Source organism: Rattus norvegicus, chromosome X (assembly GCF_036323735.1).
Source record: "Rattus norvegicus strain BN/NHsdMcwi chromosome X, GRCr8, whole genome shotgun sequence".
Classification (NCBI taxonomy): Eukaryota; Metazoa; Chordata; class Mammalia; order Rodentia; family Muridae; genus Rattus; species Rattus norvegicus.
In genome coordinates, this window is record NC_086039.1 from 73,071,146 (window position 1) to 73,090,030 (window position 18,885).

At 42.5% G+C, this 18,885-nt stretch overlaps 1 non-coding gene and 1 pseudogene across 1 annotated transcript; one reads left to right on the top strand and one right to left on the bottom strand.

Annotated features, from left to right (window-relative positions):
* On the top strand, positions 10,409 to 10,802 carry Snrpg-ps8 (small nuclear ribonucleoprotein polypeptide G, pseudogene 8; annotated as a pseudogene).
* Positions 18,544 to 18,650, bottom strand: LOC120099400 (U6 spliceosomal RNA). Its single transcript, XR_005498589.1, has one exon. It is a non-coding gene; the product is annotated as a U6 spliceosomal RNA (small nuclear RNA).
* Between the last annotated feature and the right edge of the window lie 235 nt (positions 18,651 to 18,885).

Below are 18,885 nucleotides of genomic sequence, written 5' to 3' on the forward strand. Positions count from 1 at the left end.
CCTTAAAGCCCACACACTTAAGGAGGCAGAGGCAGGCAGATCTCTGTGTGAATTTAGGCCAGCCTGCTCTACAGAGCGAGTACCAGGACAGCCAGGGCTACACAGAGAAACTCTATCTCATAAAATCAAAAGAGAAAAGAAAAAAGAAACAAACAAACAAACAAAACCCCCAAAACACCAACAAAAACACACACATAAACTACACTAGAATATTTTTCTTTTGATATTCTTACATTAATCTCCTAGGCCTCACCTCCCAGAGAAACCTATAACCACTCTATTTAACCTTCTCCAGTGCCCTTACCTATTTAATTTTCTGTAAAGCACTTAAACTACTTGTTTATCTCACCATTTAAGAACGCGGTAAAGGACTGGAGGAGATGACTCAGCGGTTAACAACGCAGACTGCTCTTCCAGTTGTCCCGAGTTCAATTCCCAGTAACCACGTGGTGGCTCACAGCCATCTGTAACGTGATCCGATGCACTCGTCTGCTGTGTGTCTGAAGACAGCGACAGTGTAATCGCATACATAAAATAAATAAATCGTTTTCTTTTTAAAAAAGAACACAATAAAAACTCAAGAACGGGGGAGGCTGAGAACAGGAGGATTGCTTAGAGTTGGGGGCCATTGTGGGCTACATAATGAATTCCAGGCCAGCCTGAGATTAAAGTGTGAGACATTTTAAAATTGATAGTCCGCCTATGAGACCCAGACTGGCCTTGATCTACAGTCAACCTTCTACTTCCCAAGTACTCGTACTGATATTTCATACCTGTACCACCATACCCTGCTCAAAAGTCATGTAACTTTTAAAACACAATCTGGTAATGTGTCAAAAGCCCCAGTGTAGTTGGGCACCACAGTGTTTGCCTGTTATCAGGGTACCTAAGTCGATCAAACAGGATTGCATCTAATTCAAGTGAGTCAGGGCTACCTAGTGTGTTCCAGGCCAGCCTAGGCTAGAGTGAGGCTCTGTCTTTAAAAAAATACTAGACATAATATAGAATGTTTTCATCTATAAATTACATTTTTTTTGGTGTGTGCGTGTGTGTTTGAGCCTGCTGTGCTGCTCAAAAGTTGTTACTTTCTGCCCACATTGTGGGTGGTCCCAGGGATTGAATTCACGGCTGCCAGATGAGGAGGCCAAAGCTAAAAAAAAGAAATATATCTAGCTAGAAGTCTACATTCCTTGGGGGGAGGGAGGGAAGAAAGGATGAACGGGGGGGGGGGGTGAGAGAGGGAGAGGAAGAGGGAGAGGAGGGAGGGGGAGAGGGAGAGGGGGAGAGGGAGAGGGAGAAGATGGAGAGCGGGAGAGGGAGAGGGAGGAAAGAGAGGGAAAGGGGGAGAGAGAGGGAGTGGGAGAGGGAGAGGAGGGAGGGGGAGAGGAAGGGAGTGGGAGAGGGAGAGGGAGAGGAGGGAGGGGGAGAGGGACAGGGACAGGGGGAGAGGGAAAGAGAGAGGGGGAGAGGGAGAGGGAGAGGGGGATAGACCTTAGCAAGCACTTTACCACTAAGCTAAATACCCAACCCCTACGTATGGACATACATGCAAGTAAAGTATGGCCATTATTAGCTATTTAACCTTCTTTATATTTTTCTGTATTGTCATAGAGATTTTACAATGTACATGTGTTTAACAGGTTTGCTTCAGGTATTTAGGAAACGATTCACATGTGGCCCATGATGCCATTGAGTATCTAGAATCATCTAAACAAACACTATTGAATATTTAGTTCCTGCTCCGCCTACTTATGTTTCCATGTGACAATGAAATGGTTGGGAAAAAAAAAAAACAAACCTCCTTGTGTTCATTATGATCTGCTGGCCACTATTTAGATCTATCAGTAGCTCTCATCACAAGACCGGTCTGTAGTAAGACAGTCATTGAACTGATATCAATGTAAGTAACATTAAAGGAGAGGGGAGCTGTGTACCAATGGAAGTACCAAGAACAGCTGCATTTGTGCCTAAGACCTGAAAAGGTGGTTCTGGAAAATGAGGGAGGAACTGGGAGAGACTCAACAGCCTTATTTACATTCCCTGGGGTGAGAAAATGGAACCTGGGGTGTTGAAGCCCTAGATGGTTTTCTCCAACAAAGATTCTATTTTATTTTCTTCACGGCACTCACACATTAGAATTTAATTAGTCCATTTGTTTATATATTGATTTTATTTGTATGTTTATAATCTATCAGTCTTCCTGCTTGCTGGCTCCTACCCCTCTGAGAGTAAACATTGTGGGAACTGAAGCTTGGCTCCGCCCCCTCACACCAGAATCTCCCCATCTTAAAATGCTAACAAGCACTCAATCAATATTTTTTAAATGAATCAACAAATTAGTATGTAGTTTTTATTGCAGATTTTGAATCTCTCCTAATAGAAATGGAAATCGTTAGGTTTTTTTTTTTTAAAGTAAGATCGATAGTATCTGATTCAATATTGTTTTGTTTTTGTTTTTAAGCTCTTTATGTATGCTATCTGTTTGGGTTTTTTGGATTTTCTTTTAAAAAATAATATTTGAGGGATAACATTTACAGCTGCTATGTGTTTGAAACTTCATTTTTCTCCCTAGAAATATCTCCACTATTTTAAAATATAAGAGCTATTTTAAGACACTCCAAAGGTTGTGTGGAAAAGACAACTTCGGAATATTTACTTAGTTTACCTACTGCCTCTAATGTCTTTTAAGAATCTTTTGAGTAGGGCTGGAGAGATGGCTCAGTGGTTAAGAGCACCGACCGCTCTTCCAGAGGTCCTGAGTTCAATTCCCAGCAACCACATGGTGGCTCACAACCATCTAGTGTCTAGTGTCTAGTGACAGTGTACTCAGATACATGAAATAAATCTTAAAAAAAAGAGAATCTTTTGAGTAACAATCATGGACTTCTCTGATGCCACTATTTTTCACTTTGCCATTCCACACACTGAGCACCCTATGGAATTCCCTCAGCCTCTGCCTCTACCAGTGCCCCTCTCTCCATTGTCCTTCGGTTGGGTTTCAGCGCAGGTACGATCACAACAGAGCTTTACTCTCCGGTCACCTCATCTTCACTTGGCTTAACACACACTCATTTTGCATTGTAAATTGCATGTCTATTTCGTGAGAACAAATACTGCCTCATTTGAAGATCGCTGACTGGTAATAGATTTGAATAAATGAATAAATGAAAAAAAATCCACTGGCCAAAATCTTTTAACCAGAAAAGCATTTATTTCTCATGCTTCCATTTCACCAGCTTGCTCTGTAGAGGTTCAAGGTAACAGTTAAGATATGAGTGAAGTGTAAATGCTTTCTTCAGTTGGTTCCAAGGAAGCGCATAAAGATACAAAGGTAAATATTCAGTAATGTTTTATTTAAACAAATAAATTAAGTATTAATTTATTTTGGCACTGGAGACCAAACTGAACGTGCCTAGGATCTTATGAACACTAAGCAAGCTCTATCACTGAATCAGATCCCCAAGCCTCTTATTCATTCATTTATTCCTTGGATTAAGTCATTCATTCAATAAATATTGTGAGCCAATGCTCTTCATTAGGCCTTGGGGCTACGGATACAGACGTACAAGCTCTGTCCTAATCCCATAGTGGAAGAGAAGCATCCTGGGAGAATGTAGTTTCGTCACTTTATAAAGATGTGTGTAGATTCCATTGACAGCCCTGGAATTCTCCCATGTGTGTGATTCATTTGAGGGTACAGAAGGCATTAACATGATCAAAGTAACTTGTGTGTGTGTGTGTGTGTGTGTGTGTGTGTGTGTGTGTGTGTGTGAAAATGTCACAGGGATGAAACAAGAAAAGGTCAAAATGAAGGCCATTATTTTGCACAATTAATACATTGTAATAACACAGAACAAAGGAAAGATTAGAACGTAAAGCACACAGTGCACATAAAGCCCCAACCCTTCAAAAATGTGTGGCGAACGATACAATTCTGTTTACTTCTAGCAGCACAATGGCCCATTTTCGCTGGGACTATAGGCACGAGCCCGTCAAACGTCCTGTTTATCCTGGCATTGTTATTGAAAACTGTCAGATCCCTCAGAACTATTATCTCTGCAAAATTCATTGTGGTGCATATTGTTTCTCCCACAACCCTCCCCGTAACTTAATTAACTGGAGTTGTTATCCTCAGGAAAATAAATTCTAGGATAGGAAGTATTATTGCAAATGCTTGGCATACTAGAAATACAATGAGTTCTGGCTAATTGCACTGATATTAAAGGGATTCAGAGTAGATTTATAGTCACAGCCCCCAGCCCCGGCTGCTCTTGCAGCATTGCTTTTCCTTACACCCTGTGCTGTCTGGAGTTTCAAGGCAACCTCCCTTACTAAAGTAGTGAGATGCGCCTTTCAGCATCAAAACAGAAGAGCTCAGACTTGGGGTCACGAAGCTCAGAACACTCTTGCAACTCATGCCAAAGCAACTAGAATGTAGCCTTTTCGCAATAAATTAAGACTAGGGTCATAGACAGAAGGCAAAGGTGTGGATTTAGAGAAGACACATTTGTTATTTCTTATGAGTAGCAACTCATTTTAACAAGTAAATTCCCTTTCACTTAAATTCTTTTTGCTGTGAAGAATAAAATGTTTAAAGCTGAATCAGGTTAATGATGCTCTGACATCAAATAAGGGTCTCTCTGGAGAACAGAGACCCAGATCTTTGCCTCTTTAGTCTCCTCAGTCAGAAGAAAAAATAATCTTGAGCATATCCACCTCAACTTTCCACAGAGGTCGTATGTCAGGCCTGTACCGTGTCCACCCACACAGTTCACCCACATTCGCCCCAGATGCACAGCTGCTTTCTCTAGGGAACCACATTCAACAAAAAGTCGCTCCTCCGCCTTCCCAGTCTCCTCAGAGAAGGAAGTTCCCTCCTTCCCAGCACGCTGACTGGAAAACGCCAGCTCCCAAATGTCTTCCCCACCCCCATAGAACTCCAGGGAAAAATTCCAAGGCTGCTCTAAGCTCTTTGACTCACAGCCCTCCTGGGGAGAGATAAAGACACTCGGTTAGAATGACAGACTCCCGCCCCACCCTAAAGTTCTGGCCCAGAAGTTTTAGGTGGGAACTTGAGAATTTCCAGGCTTTAAATGTTATGTTTATTTATTTAAATTACTTAGAGGGTTTTGTTTGGTTCTGTTTTGTTCTCAGCTAGGGTCTCTAAGCACCCCTGCCAGGCCTGGAACTTGCTATTTTAGACCCCTCGGGCTTCAGATATGCAGCTACTGACTTTCTTGTCTCCTCTTCCTGAAAGCTGGCATTTCACAAGTCCACTGCCACCCGATTTTAGGAATTTCCATTTTAAATGCTGCTCGGGTCACCAACAAAGATTCAGATTAGGGCGGCTGGAGTGATGACTCAGCAGTTAAGAGCACCGTCTGTCTGCTCTTCCTGAGGTCCTGAGTTCACTTCCCAGCAACCACATGGTGGCTCCCAACCTTCTGTAACTAGATCCGATTCACTGTTCTTTTATACACGAAGACAGAGCACGTATATACATAAAAATCAATAAATAATATTTTTTAAAAAGGAAAGGAATTTGAAAAAAGGTTCAGATTAGGGTTATTTGCAGAGAGGTATTAGGAAGGTCCCCTCTTTAGTTGAAACAATATTTACCGTATCCCTACCATGTAATGGAAACGGATACAGCGTCGTATTTAGTTCTCAGACAAACCTTGAAGATATTATGAGCACTAAAAGTGAGGACAATGAAGGCCAAAGCAGTGAGAAACTGCACCCAACCCCAAATATGCCTTCTGTTAAAAGGTAAAAGACTGTGCTATGTCGAAACTTTTTAATTTTTCACACCAACACTGTATAAGCACACCCCAAAATCACACCAATGGACTAAAAAAGGATATATATATGTATATATGTATATGTATATGTATATGTATATGTATAATAGGCAGTACACCCACAGCCTTACATATATAAAACAATGTTCTACCACTGAGCTATACTTCTAGCTGAAAATGCGTTTTCTCAAAGATGATTTAAAAATTGGAGGACGCTGGCTGTTTCTCAGTGGCAGAGAGTTTCGTCTGCCTGCCATATTCAAGGCCCTGGGTTCAATACCCAGCGCTGCAAAGCAAAGAAAGCAAAAACAAACATTCTAATCTCTAACTTGGTGTGTTGGGGGGCAGTTTGAAACCAAAGGATGTCCAACCTGAGGTCAGTCTAGATCTCAAAAGACCTGCAAGTGTGCCTTTCAGTACTGGAGAAATAAGAAAGCGGAAAGAAATGGTAGTGCACTGCAAGGGACACTTGCTTTTCTGGATGCTGAAACATTAGTTGTTTTCAGAAGTGAGGGTCAGGCCTCACTATGTAAACCAGGTTGGCCTTAAATTCATGGTCATCTTGCCTCAGCCTTCCAATGCCTTCACCCCTAGAACCATCCCACCAGCACTCCATGCTCTAGTTTTTAGTGTTGTGTGCATACATGTCTCATGTGCACGTGAGGCCCACAGGACCATCTCAGGCGTCATTGTCAGGAAACAATCTACATCCTCTGACGCACGACCTCTCTTAGCCTGAAGCTTATCAATTAGACTAGACTGGCTGGCCAGTAAATCCCATGACCTTCTTACGTCTGCCTTTCCGTTGCTTGGGTTACAAGTATGCAACATCTCCCAGGTGACCCTTCCCCCAGTTCCCTGTTTTCACCTTAAAGACTTTTTGAGGCAAAAATCTCACTTGAGATGTCCGGCCTGCCAGGACTTCTTGCAGTCCTCTCAGTTTCTAAGTGAAAAGAAAGAAAAGGTTTCTGCTTTTTCCTCACATCCTTTAGCCAAATAGATTCAACTTAAAGCAAATTCCTAGAGAAACAAATGGGGAACTGGGTTGTGGTGGTACACACCTTCGATCCCAGCACTCAGGAGGCAGAAGCAGGCAAGTTCTAGGACAGCCAAGCCTACACACAAAACTCTGGCTTGAGGGTTGGGATTTAGCTCAGTGGTAGAGCGCTTGCCTAGCAAGCCCTAGGCCCTGGGTTCGGTCCCCAGCTCCGAAAAAAAAGAAAAAGAAAAAAAAAAAAACAAAAAAAAAACCTCTGGCTTAAAAAAAACCAAACTCCCAGAAGAATCTAGTTTTATTTTTCTTCATGAAGCTATCAGCTTTGACCAACATCTTTGGTGAAGATTCTGGTTTTTTTTTTCTACAGCGTGTACTTTTGACTACTTTGTCAAAAATTAGGTGTCTGTGGGTGTTGGAATTAGGTCTGTGTCCTCAGTTCCATTCCATTGATCAATGTGTCTGTATTTATGATACTATGCTGATTTTATTACTAAAGCTCTCTGGTACCACTTCCAAACAGAAATGGTGATACTTCTAGCAGCTGTTCTACTGTTTGGGATTGTTTTGGCTAGTGTATGGTTTTTGTTTCCATAAGGAGTACATCTTCTCTGACTGAACCCAGACCCAGGAGTCCTCTGCTGTATATGTGTTGGGGGGCCTCATCTCAGCTGGTGTATGCTGCCTGGTTGGTGATCCAGTGTCTGAGAGATCTCAGGGGTCCAGGTTAATTGAGACTGATGGTCCTCCTACAGGGTTGCCCTCCTCCTCAGCTTCCTTCAGCTTTTCCCTAATTCAACCACAGGGGTCATCAGCTTCTGTCCATTGGTTGGGTATAAATATCTGCATCTGACTCTTTCAGCTGCTTGTTGGGTCTTTTGGAGGGCAGTCAGGGTAGGTCCCTTTTTGTGAACGTCCCATAGCCTCAGTAATGGTGTCAGATCTTGGGGCCTCCCCTTGAGCTGGATTCCACTCTGGGTCTGTCCTCAGGCTCTTCTCCATTTCCATCCCCGTAGTTCTTAAATGTCCTCTTGGATTGCATTACATCCATGTTCATAAAAGATTTTGGTCTATACTTTTTCTTTTTCTGAGTCTTTTTTCTGGTTTTGGGATCAGGGTAATTATGGCTTCATAGAAAAACTTTAAAAATGTTTTTTGTGTGTGTTTTGCATAATACTGAGGAGTATTGTCATTAGGGCTTATTTGAAAGTCTCATGAAGGGGCTGGTGAGATGGTTCAGGACTTAAGAGACTGGCTGCTTTCTGAGGTTCTGAGTTCCATTTCCAGCAACCACATGGTGGTTCATGACTGGGGTTCTGGTGCCCTCTTCTGGCATGTGCATGTACATGCAGAATAGCACTCTTAAATACGTAAGTAAATAAAAATGTTAAAAAGCTGACGGAATTCTGTGTTAAATGCATCTCGCTCTGGCCTTTTTCAGTTGGGAGATTTTTAGTACTATTTTTAAAAATCTCATTAGCTATTGTGGATTTTTTTAAAATTATTTGCTTAGTTTTAAAAATTATTCTCTCATATATTACATCCTCACCACTGTTTCCCTTCCTCCTAGTCCCTCCCCTGACAACTCCTCCTCAGATCAATTCTTCCTCTGTTTCCCTTCAGAAAACAGCAGGCCTCCCAGGGATATCCACCAAATATAGCATATTAAGTTGCAGTAAGACTTGACACAAACCCTCATATCAAGGCTGGGCAAGGCAACCCAGTAGGATGAAAAGGGTCCCAAAAGCAAGCCGAAGAATCAGAAACAACCCCCGACTCCCACAGTTAGGAGTCTTACAAGAACACCAAGCTATTCAATCATAGCATATATGCAGAGGACCTAAGTCAGACTTGTACAGGCTCCCTGACTGTCAGTTCAGTCTCTGTGAGGTCCAATGAACCCTAATTAGTTGTTTCTGTGGGTAGTGCTTTCCAGGTGCCCTCAACCTCTATGACTTCTTTCATCCTTCCTCCCCCTCTTCTGCTGGGGTTCCCTTGGCTCCGCCTAGTATTTGGCTATGGGTTTTTTTTTTTTTTAATCTGCTCCCAACCAATTGCTGGATGACTCTCCTCTGGTGATAATTGTGCTAGGCACTGATCTACAAGTACAGCAGAAGAGTATTATTAGGAATCACTTCATTGACTTGTTTTCTGGTCCTGTTCAGTTCTATCTTGAGTTTTAGGCTGTCCTGCCTCTGGTTCCTGCCCGTCCAGTCAGCATTATGTGTGGCCTCCCTATTGTGGCCTGGGCCTGCAGTTGGACCAGTCATTGGTCGGTCTCTCCCCAGCACATCTTGTAGGCAGGATAAATTGTAGGTCGAAAGCTTGGTGATTGGGTTGATGTTGCAGTCCCACACAGCTAAGGGCCTTTCTTGGTTATAAAAGATGGCCAGTTTAGGCTCCATATCCCCCATTACTAGAAGTCTTCACTAGGGTTATCCTCATAGATTCCAGAGAGTTTCCACTAGGTTTCTATATTGAGTACTGGAAGAGACAACTGAATAACATATAAAAGTCAAAGGGAAATCAGGCCTGATATTTTCTCTTCCTCCCAATCCTTTGATCTCATTATTTGACTCTCCAAATTTGTTTTTAATCTATCTATCTATCTATCTATCTATCTATCTATCTATCTATCTATCTATCTATCTATCTATCTATTGAGACCCGGTCTCCAGGAATTCATTATGTAAACCAGGCTGGCCTCGAACTCAAAGAGATCATCTTGCCGCTGTCTCCCAAGTTCTGAGATTAAAGTCGTGCACCATTAGGTCTAGAACTTCCTAAGTTTTTATTTTTGATTTTTATTTCATATTTACTTTCCCCCCCAAAGAGTTTCTTATTACATTCTATTTTTACATCTTAAAATATTTATTTATTTATTTATTTATTTATTTATTTATTTATTATTTCATTCAACTATGTTTTCACCATTTCACTTAGACATTTATTCATATCCTCTTTGAGCTCTGAATCTGTAAGTACTTCAAAATAGCATTTACAAACAAATATTCAAAGTGCTTGTTTCTAAGTGTTGGGGTTACATTGAGGTTCTGGATTCAGTCTCCATGTGGTTCCAGATCAAAGTAGTAAGTAGACTGGCTAATAGTTCAGCAGTGGGTGGGGAGGATACTGCTTTTGGGTATCTCTAACTGGGGTTCAGCGTCAAGCTCTACAAAACCCAAGGGCTGAGAAGTGTGTTGAATACCTGAGAGGAAGAATGGTGGGATAACTTCCTGGAACTCAGATTTAAACTCAGATTTTTTTTTTTATTAACTTGAGTATTTCTTATTTACATTTCGAGTGTTATTCCCTTTCCCAGTTTCCGGGCAAACATCCCCCTCCCCCCTCCCCTTCCTTATGGGTGTTCCCCTCCCCATCCTCCCCCCATTGTCGCCCTCCCCCCAACAGTCTAGTTCACTGGGGGTTCAGTCTTAGCAGGACCCAGGGCTTCCCCTTCCACTGGTGCTCTTACTAGGATATTCATTGCTACCTATGAGGTCAGAGTCTAGGGTCAGTCCATGTATAGTCTTTAGGTAGTGGCTTAGTCCCTGGAAGCTCTGGTTGCTTGGCATTTAAACTCAGATTTTGTAGTTTAAGAGGTACCAACAAGGCCGCTCACTCCTTCGCCGTTGTGCTGAGCTCACTGAAGAGTCGCCATGAGCAAAGCCCACCCTCCCGAACTGAAAAAGTTTATGGACAAGAAGTTATCATTGAAGTTAAATGGCGGCAGACATGTACAAGGGATACTGCAGGGCTTTGACCCCTTTATGAGCCTTGTGATTGATGAGTGTGTGGAGATGGCAACCAGTGGGCAGCAGAACAACATCGGGATGGTGGTCATCCGAGGAAACAGCATCATCATGTTAGAAGCCTTGGAAAGAGTCTAACCAGTGTTCCGCAGTGTGTCCACATCCCTCCCCAAAGGCGTGCTTGATTGTGATGTAGAATTAGGTCATGTACATTTTCATATGAAACTCTTTGCTAAATAAACTTTTGTGATATCAGAAAAAAAAAGAGGTACCAACAAAGTGCGATGGGTCGGGTAGCTGGCATTCATGGGGAGGGGATTTACTGGATATACTGGCTCTGTGAGTTCCTACTTAAACTTATGATTTGGCCTCTCGTTCACACTCCATGGGGTCCCAGATCTGTATGGTGGATGGGGTACCTGGTAGATGAGGGGATGAAGGCCACACTGGCTATGGAAACCTTTAACTAGGCCTCTGGGGGGGGGTGTCCAGCTCCACAAAACTCAGAGTCCAACAATAGATGGGATGTTTAACAGTCTGGTGGGTTAGTGAACTGAGAATTTCTACGTGGTGTTCTGGCCCAGATTCTGGGTTTGGACTTCATGCTCTCCCAGATTGGGGTGATGGCTGATAGATGAGCAGATGGGGAGGAGCAGACTGGCTCTGAATGTCTGTATCTAGAGCTCTGGATCCTGGTAAGTCCTAAGGGTGGATGGAGTGTCTGACAGTCTGGCAACTCAGTGAATTGGTTCTGACAAAATAATTTTGTAAATGATATACAGCTACAATGAGTTAAATGAGTATAGTTAAATGAGTTAAACTGAGCATAGTTACAATTTATTTTGGTTTTGCATGTTTTACTTACTTATTTATGTTATGTAGATGGGTGCCTTGTCTCCATATATGTCTGTATATGCCTGGCCAGAAGGTGTCAGATCTCCTGGAACTGGAGCTACACATGTAAGCCACCATGTTGATGTTAGCAATTGAACCTGTATTCTCTGGAGGAACAGTCAATGCTCCTACTTACTGAGCCATCTCTCTAGCCTCTGTTTGTTTGGTTTTGAGACAAAAATCTCCCTACATAGCCCTGGCTGACCTATAATTTACTCTGGAGACCTGGCTGGCCTCCAACTTGCAGAGTTCTGCTTGCTCTGTCTTTTACGTGCTGAGATTAAACACACATGCCACCCGGTTTATTTGTTTTTGAGAAAGGGTGTCATGTAGCCACTGCTGGCCTCAAACTCATTATGTAGCTGAGAATAGGCTTGAAGTTCTAAATTCCTATCTCTATTTCCTGAGTGCTCAGATTACAGATGTGCACCTCCCAGCTGGTATCCGACTGTTTAAAATACATTTTTATAAACCTCAGAAAGACACGACTTCAGGATATATCTTTAAATGCTAATACATATTTCTGGGCACTGGTGCTACAGGTGATTACTTTCTAAAGTTTTTGCAAGAAATATGCATTACTTTTGCACTTGGTTGGGGAAAAATGCTACAAAAGAGAAGCTGTTATCTCCAGAGTAATCAATTTTTGCTCATCATTCTGTGCATCACAAATTGTCCATTAGACTGTAACTATCATGTGGGCAGAAATTAGTTTTTTTTTTAATTTCCCCTGGTACTTCCTGCCACACAGTGTTCTGCATTCAATAAATGTTGACTAAGTCCACTCGTGTATACGCATACATATAAGCCTGTGTACCTATGTGGGCATGCATATTTAAATATGCCACTCTCTTTCTCATCAGTAATGAGAAAAGAGTAAAAGGCAGCTGTTTTAAAGGAGCTAATGGGCCGTTTGCCATATGTTGAGAAAGGAATGGTGTTCTCTACCTGCCAAAGTTGAGGGTACAGAGTGACCAATAATGATTTCAGGTAACCACAATCAAATTTGTCCATTTCTGCCCACATAATTATTTTCTTGTGTTGCTTTTGGTAAGATTAGGTCCAGTTCTTCTACTAACTAGCCTGTCTGGGCACTTTATTGAAAACGTTTAAAGGAAAAGCTATGTACCACAGCAAGTGGTAAATGGGCTGTCTGTACCCACCCTGGGCTACTTGTTGCGGCCAGTGTTTAATCAGCTGAGACAGCAAGGACCTTGTCCTGTTGAGAGGCATGCAAGCCAGACAGGTTCAGAGGTCTTCAGTCACACCTCATTTGCTGTGCCTTCAGAATTCCATGCTCTGCATCAAAACCAAGATAAGAGTACAAAGTTTGTACTTTGAGTTATCAGCAGGTTGCCCAAGGGAGAATGAGTGTTCAAATCCCTCAAACCACTAAATTATTAAAAAGCCCTCGAACAGGCTCTTCAGAATCAGACAGCAGGGCTGAAGGATTTACACATTTGATATCAGAAATAGAAGGGCAGGATAAAGACCCAATCTCAGCTCTTGATGATTTGATTTTTTAAAAATAGTTACTGCTGTGCAAAGGAAGGCACAGAACGTGGAGGACATTTTAAAGGCAGATTATGGCTTATCCTTAATTATGGCTGCTGCAGAGCTAAGGAGATGGGTTGGAGCCTGATCATGACTCTAGTCTTCCCTCAGAGACCCAGCAGGCAACAGGGTAGGGTTTCTTTTGCTTCCTCAAAGCTGCTGATGGGGAATTATTGATTCTGAAATCTCCTGTAGGAAATTTTTACACAGTAAAGTGGGGCGTTTAGAAATCCGAGCAGATCGACCAACTGTGAATTTATACTGCCTCATTATGTTAACCCATTGGAAGCTGTATCTGGGGACGCACTAGTGCCACTGTCTTCTTACATATTTATTGGGCTGTCAAGGTATAAAATGCTACTATTAAAGTCAGAAGCACCATGCAGCGGACCATGGCTTAAAATTCCCTCTGCTAATCACACCAGAGTCCTGGCAGCAGCATCCCCACATTCAGCAAATATTGAAGAGGAGGGAGCACTGGGGTGGCCTTAGGAGACATTGCTTTACTCTTTTATTGTTTTTCAAATTAACCAGAAACTTTCACTTGTGAATAATTAAAATCCTAACCTTCTTTGAGGCCTCTCAATCACGTAAGATCTTACCTTGGGGTATGGTTCTCAAAATATCCTCCATTTTGTGTTCTGTGGAGAGGTGCAAGAGGTACTCTTGGGATGAAGAAAGGAGGGTAACTGAAAAGTCTAGGATTTCTAAGAAATGCATTAACTTTAAAGCCTTTTCTGGTCAAAAGAGTCATTGACATCATATGCGTATCCTCCCTATGCTATAGGCAGTGTGTACTCTTAGAATATCCTCAGCACAGCTGAGCAGCACAGCTTAAACTCCACTCACCTTTTCTCCATCGTTTCTTTACCCAGTAAGCATTGATACACATTTGTATGTTATAGGAATGAGAAACTGAATCTAAAAAGTTGATACTTTTTTCAGTGCCTGTATGGTGGTTTGAATGAGAATGGCTCCCTTAGGTTTTATATTTGAATGCTAGGTCTGTAGTTGATGGAACTGGTTTGGGAAAGATTAGAAAGTAGGTCCTTGTTGGAGAAGATGTGCCACTGGGGATTGGCTTTGAGGTCTCAAAAGCCCCTACCAGGTGAGCTCTCCCTATTCCTCTCCCTCCTTCTCGCTCTCCCTCCCCCCACCTCCAGCCTTGTGCTTGTGGATCAGAATGTAAGCTCTTAACTAATGCTCCAGCACTATGCCTGCTTGCCTGCCTGCAGTCATGCTCCCTGCCATGGTGATCATGAATGCTAGCTTTCTAGAACTGAAAGCAAACCCTAATTAGATGCTTTCTTTTGTCAGTTGCCTTGGTCATGGTGTCTCTTCATAGCAATAGAACACTGACTAAGATAGCTTGCTAGTGTTAAACTGAGTATCGGTGAGTCTTGTAAATGTATCTTAAAATGTATGGCCAGCTGCAGAGGATAAATCCTGAACTGACCACTGAGTATCTAAGTACTTGTCCACGCTCCTTATTAGAGGTATTATTGTTTGTATCTATTAATAAAAGTGGCAAATTATTCATGATGGAAGGAATTTTCTTTTATCTCCTGATCTAAATGAAACATCAGACTAAATATGTTATTTTTTAAAATAAAATTATTTGTGTGTGTGTGAGTGTGTGTGTGTGTGTGTGTGTGTGTGTGTGTGTGGAGGGGGAGGGGGAGGGGGAGGGGAAGGACAATTTTTGGAAATCTGGGTTCTGGGATTGAACTCATGGATCTCAGGCTTGCAAAACAACTACTTGTTTTGTTGAGCCATTTTGACAGCTCAGAAATCATACTTTTTCTTATTTGAACATTTTATTTGTTAGACCTCCACATTCAAAGTAATATCACTTGAGGGATAAGTCAGGCAAGTGGAACTTGTACTTGTAAGAGAGATGGAGGTGACAATATGGAGTACAAATATAAGTTGACCTGGAAAATTCACAATGTTTTCTGCTCTTTTTTCTTTAACTTTTCGAAGTTAGATTTATTCCTTTTATTTTATATACGTTTTGCCTGCATGTATGTATATGCACCACATGGGTGCCTGTTGCTTGAGGAGGTTAGAAGAGAGTATTGATACCCTGGTACTGGAAACATCATATGTGTGCTGGGAATTGAACCCAGGTCCACTGCAAAAGCAGCAACTCCTATGAACCGCTAAGCTATTTCACAGCCCGCTGTGTTCTGCTCTTTAAGGACAAATTTCCTTAATTATTTGGGCCAGTATTAAATACATTTATTTTATAAAATAGCATCTCTTTCTTTTCTTTCTCCTTCATGCATTTCTTTCCCCCTTTGAAGACATCTCATTTTGTAGTGTTATCTGCAACTTCCTATGTAGCCCAGGGTGTCCTTAAACTTGCAAGCCTTCTGCTTCAGCTGCCCCAGTGCTGTGATTATGTGGTACAATGGATCATGCCAGGAAGAGCAGGTCTGAGATCATGTAAGGTAGAGCGGGTCTGAGATTTCTGGCCTGGAACACGTGTGTGCCACACTACCCACATCCTTCATGTAGCTCAAAACAAAGTTCTCCATGCTAATGAGGTACCTAAGGGTCCTGAGGGTTTAGCCAATAAGCTTCCCTTCTCAGACATCACTTCCCGAAAATTCTCTGCTCCACCCTGAGAAGTTGGTATGCATTCATTTTCCACAATGACCAACCAATAAACAGTTTGGAACCAAGGACTATCTCTTTCACCTACCACAGCCATGGGAAACATGGAGGAGGCCTTCGCCTACAGAGCTTTGCCGCCTAAATCTCCCTTCGAAGGCCTCTGTGTGCTTCCAGACAACCTCCACTACCTTTGCCAATGAACTAAGCCAGAGCTCCCAGCCCCAGCCACAGGCTAGCAGCTTCATCCCGCAGCCCTGGTCTTATCAACCAGCCTGTGGACCCCTGACACTTCGTCCCCAACTTCTCTGTGTGGTTTTCTAGCAGTATCTAGATGCGTAAGAGTCGGGGAATACCAACTTCAGCTTCCCACATCTCAGACTGCATTTTCCCACCCACTAAGAATACTCATTGCCCCCTTTGCCTCCTTCCTTGCCTTCCTTCCCTTTTCCCCTTTCTTTTGGGGATTGAACCCAAGGCCTAATGTTCACACTGGGCAAAGTCCATAAGATTGACTTCCATGGGCAGCAGTACTCATGTGGTGCACAGACATTATGTAGATAAAACGCCTATACACATATAAATAAAAAAATTCTTAAAAATAACATCTAGGACTGGAGAGATGGCTCAGTGGTTAAGAGCACTGACTGCTCTTCTGGAGGTCTTGAGTTCAATTCCCAGCAACCACATGGTGGCTCACAACCATCTGTAATGGGATCTGATGCCTTCTTCTGGTGTGTGTCTTTTTAAAAATAATAAAGATATTATGCCCCTATCATGTTTGACAGTGCCAGTTCTTTTTAGGACATATGTTCTAGATATTTTTCTTTTAATAGTCCAGCTTCCAAGTGAAAGTGTCCACTTCACTTTTATTCCTTATCCCACAGATTTGTTTGTTTGTTTGTTTATATTTATTTATTTCTGAGCCCTAGCAGACATCAAATTTAATCTGACTTTACTCTCTAGGGTATTGAGATTACAAGTGTATGCCACTGTGCCTGATACTTCTTTTATTTTATAGGTATTCTTTCAAAGTGTGTGTGTGTGTGTGTGTGTGTGTGTGTGTGTGTGTGTGTGTGTGTGTGGAGAGAGAGAGAGAGAGAGAGAGAGAGAGAGAGAGAGAGAGAGAGAGAGTATGTGTGTGTGTGTGTGTTTCAGGATGTAAAAATGACATTGTATTATGCTTCTGATTCTTCCATCGGTGCTGTTTATATGTGGCCCACCTTTTTCTTTCTGCTATACGGCAGTCCACGATGCACATCTACTTTCTTGCAACTAGATCCTCACCACCGCAAACTGTGCTGCAGTGAACATGCCTCCTATAGGAGGAACTTTTTCTATTTAAACATTTTGGGTGTCACTTGGTAGCTCAAAAGGGCCACAAACCAAAAACTGGGAAGGTTGAATGGATTCAGAAACCCTGGCAAATTCTCATATCTGAGAATGGTAGGTGTTCCAGACCTGGTACCAGTCTTGGAGCACATGACCATGACACCCCACATAAGGATCTTGACTGCTAGTCACATAACACAGAGCATAGAGTTCTCCATGCTAATGAGGTATCTAGACGTGCACTGACTGTTTAGCCAATAAGCTTCCCTTCTTGGACATTCCTCCCTGTAAAAGATATTTAATCTCTAGTCCACCCTGAGTAAATTGTATGCACACATTTCCCACAATGAACAATGGATAATCAGTTTGGACTAGCAAAGTCTGTCTCTCTCATCAAGAACCGCCATTTGTCATACAGAACTGCTCACTTAAGTCTCCTGTAGAAGGCCCCTATCTACCCTCCAGACATGGACACTCACCCCTAAGCTAAGCTGGAATTCCCCCCGCCCCCAGCTCTGGGCTCATCGCTGGACTTTCGTTCCTGACTCTATGAGGTTCCCAGCAGCAACTGGACATCTGGGAGTTTGGGAAGTCCTGCCTCCCCTGTCTCAGCTTGAGTCACTTCTCATCTGGGCTGGGGCCCCCATCTTAGGCTATGTTCTACTATCCCTGCACCCCAATGGTGGTGAGAATGTAGCCTTTTTTGTCTTGCCCAAGCAGCATTCACATTCCCCAGTGGCAAGGCAGAACGCTGACCCACAGCAAACAAGGTCAGCATCAGGTACGAAGTGATATTTTATAGTATTTTTGTTGCTTGTTTTTCTTTGCTCTTGTTTCTGAGCCAGGATGACTTTCAGCCTGAGCTTGCCTTCCACTTTCTGTGAGGCCAAGATGGCCTCACATCCCTGATTCTCTTGCCTTCATCGTCTCTCAAGTCCAGCATGTAGTGTTGCTGTTTTTTTCCCCAAATTATTTTATTTTTTTAATTGTGTAATGGTATGTGTGCGAGTGTATGTTTGTTTGAGACATGTTTTCTTTTTATGTACCCATACTGGCCTTAAACTTTTTTTTAAAGACAGAAAATACTTTATTTAAAACCTGTCAGTGAAATGGATGGCTTGTGTCTATGACAAATCATTTATATTTAAAGCATAAGTCAGTAACTGTATGAAAGCACACATTGCCACATACAAGTGAACTGATCAGACCATGACTTTCTATATTGGAACAGAACAAACTTCCCTGTAAAAGCAGCACCTCTGTAACATTTAATTTAGTAGCCCTCTCCTTCTTCCTTGCTCCCTCCTTCAACAGAATTCACACCAACCTCTTCATAATCCTTCTCTAGGGCTGCCGTGTCCTCACGGGCTTCAGAGAACTCCCCCTTCTTCATGCCCTCACCTACATACAAGGGCATAAAGGCACGCTTGGCATATATCAGATCAAACTTATGATCTAGGTGAGTCCAGGCCTCAGCAATGGCTGTGGCGTTGCTCAGCATACGTGCAGGCCTCTGGACCTTGGCCAGGCTTCCACTAGGTACCACAGTGGGAGTCTGGCAATCAATGCCAGCCTTGAATCCAGTGGGGCACCAGTCCACAAAAATATGGAATGCTTTGAGAATTTGCGTGTCATCCTTGTGCAGAGGCCATGGTAATCTTCTCTGCATTGTTCAAATTTTAGTATATGTGCTGCCAAAGTGAGTATGGCCTTAAACTCTTAATCCTCCCGCCTTAGCCTCTGGATTACAGGCTCCTGACATAACAGTTAATTATATTATTTGCTTTTAAGTTTGGTTACCTGCTGTGTTAGGCATGATTCTCCAGAAAGACAGAACTGATAGCAAGCACATATCCATATTATCAAAAGGGATTTACTGGATTGGCTTGCATGAGAGGGGTTATATAGTGCAACAGTGGCCATCTGCATGCAGGAGAAGCCA